We start from the raw sequence: 2,834 nt of genomic DNA, 5'->3' as shown, positions 1-2,834 counted from the left end.
AAGGTGGAGACAAGAATAACCCCAGACTTGCTTACCTGCACTGTTTGCTTTGTTGCTCCTTCCCCAGGCCTCACTGCTGGAGGTGTTTCTGGGAAGCACCTGGACTATGCAGAGCAGCCGCTGCCTGTCACTGTCCTGCAATGCAAGGACTTGGGTCTCTGGAGGAGACCACAGCTTACAGAGGTGAAAAAGGAAAAAGGGACATGGGAAATGTTGTTGTTCTGGGGCCTTGTGGATGGGTCCGTGCTGTTGCATGTGGTTGAAAATGGAGCTTTGTCCTTTCTGTTCCTGGTTGGTGGTGGGAAATGAAGCGTTGCCTGGTGGTTGCTGCAGAGGCAATTTCTGTCACCGACTTCCAGCCTCATGCAGGGAGGAGCAGCCAAACAGACCTGCCCCTGCCACAGCACTGCTCCGTTGGACCTTCTCAACCTCTTCTTGCAGCAGCCGTGATGCCTTTGGTCCCGTTCCTGCCTGCTGCAATCAAGGCTTGGCTCTTTGTCAGCAGGTGCTTTTTGCACTGGCGTCTGAAGGGAAAGGGCACGGCCATGCCACATCCTGGTGCCTTTGGTTCTGCTGCAAACACTTCCTCAAATCCAGGATATCAGGAGATTATAACATTCCCTGCTGGGAACTACCTACCTTTTCGAGGTGATTCAGGCTAAAGGGAGATATTTGCCTTTTGGTGGATTTTTTGATACTGAAAGCGATAAGTTTATCACCTTTGGCTGTTTTCTGGCTTGCCAAGAAACCTTGCAGCCTTGATGGATAGGGACAACCAAAGCAGGGAGCAGGTTGCTCCCGAGGGACATCTGCACCCTGGGTCCAGCCTGGTGACGGGACCACGAGGTGCTTCTCAAGGGTTTGAGGACTCTCGTGTGCTGTGTTTACATGGCAAGCAGGCATGAGTACAACCCGAGTGTTTTCTCTTCACCCTGCTGTCTAAAGTCCAGGCTCAGCATCCATGTTATTTAGGAGGAGCCAAGCTGCCAGGGCTTGTTCCCTGTGAGCTGGACCAGATCATCTCTCCATGGAGCTTAGCATGAGCCTGGGCTTCACACCAGGACTCAGATCACACCACTAACTTGCTGCAGGTCACTTCTCAGCTTGGCTTCAAACCATCTCAGGTGCCTTCCCCAGATGTTCTCATCATCAGTAGCCCATGTGGCCAAGATATCTGCCATCTCCCTTTCCTAACATGCTTGAGACTATTAAGAAATGAATTGTGTCATGAATGAACTCCTGAACTCCTGAGTCTTTCTGGTTCCCTGGCTTGGTCCCATTCTCTTGGCCTCCTTTCTGTTGGCCCTACTTTGATCTGGTGCTTGGGAGCACCAATTCCAAACTTGCAGTTTCATCCCCATTAGTTAGTTCTCTTGGAGAATGAACTTGCTGGAATCATCAGCACTTGGCCTAGACAAAATGCAGACCCAGAAGTGATAGGTTCTTCTTTATGAGAGACCCCGGCTGCTACAGATTAGGTAGAAATCCAGATAAGGAACTTGCTTCTGATGACTCACAGAATGACAGAGTGGTTAAGGTTGGAAGGGACCTCTAGCAATCATCTAGTCCAACTCCCCTACTCAAGCAGGGACACCCAGAGCATGTGGCACAGTGTGGCATCCAGGTGGGTTTGGAAGACCTCCAGAGAAGGAGACTCCACAACCTGCCTGTGCAGCCTGTTCCAGGGCTCTGTCACCCTACACCAAAGAAGTTCTTCCTCATATGGAGATGGAGCTTCCTGGGTTTCAACTTATACCCCTTGCCCCTTGTCCTATCACTGGCCACCACTGAGAAGAGCTTGGCCCCTTCCTCCCTACATTCCCCCTTCAGGTATTTATACATATTGATCACATCCCCTCTCAACCTCCTCTTCTCCAGGCTAAAGAGGCCCGACTCACTTAGTCTTTCCTCATGAAAGGAAAGACTAAAAAGAAACAAAACCCTCCCCCATGACCAGATAGAGATGTAAGAAGGGAAACACCAACGTGCCGGCTCCGCTGGAGCCCAGCACCAGAGGCACTGGCAAAAAATCAGATGACCACGGGATTTTCATGGAGCTGCGTGGGAGGATCTCCAAGCCGGCGGCTGGCAAGGTGTCACCGCCGTTCGCTGGGTGCTTGTGCGTACGCGCGCCGGCACACGCACGCCGCCCCCGCCAGCCCGATATAGGCCCCGGCTTTCCCTGTGCCTTTCCTATACCTACCCTGAATCTTCCTTGCTGCATAAAACGATAGTGTTTTCTTTATAACATCTTTTTTTTGGGGGGACAGAAGGCTGTTTTTGTGCTTTCCCAACATGCTGCAACCATAATTCTCCCTTATTTTGTGCTCTCCCATGAAGCCCAGCTTGGAAACAGCTCTGCAGTTACCCTCCTCTGGTCTCTCCCCAGTTGGAGCTCCTCCAAAGAGTGTGGGGCCCAAAGTGAGACATGTCCTTCCGCAGTGCTGAGCAACCAGCACCAGCTGGGCCAGAAAATCTGACCTTCTGCATTTGATGTAGTGCTAAAACATCCTGGAATGAGGCTTTCCTTTTCTATTTTCTTTTTCTTTTTTTTCTTTTTTTTTTTTTTTGTAGTCTATGTATTTTTTTTCTGTGTATGTATTGGCATCATGTTGCTGATTCATATTGGGTTGCTGAGACTGATTTTGATCTGCCCTTGACTAGTTAATCCTTCTCCTTCCCTTCTCCTTCCCTTCTCCTTCCCTTCTCCTTCCCTTCTCCTTCCCTTCTCCTTCCCTTCCTTCTCCTTCCCTTCTCCTTCCCTTCTCCTTCCCTTCTCCTTCCCTTCTCCTTCCCTTCTCCTTCCCTTCTCCTTCCCTTCTCCTTCCCTTCTC

The sequence above is a fragment of the Nothoprocta perdicaria genome, unplaced genomic scaffold (genome assembly GCF_003342845.1).
Source record: "Nothoprocta perdicaria isolate Ctin4 unplaced genomic scaffold, notPer1 scaffold_89, whole genome shotgun sequence".
In the NCBI taxonomy this organism is placed as follows: Eukaryota; Metazoa; Chordata; class Aves; order Tinamiformes; family Tinamidae; genus Nothoprocta; species Nothoprocta perdicaria.
The sequence above is the reverse complement of the archived record's forward strand: the minus strand, read 5'-3'. Positions refer to the sequence as shown.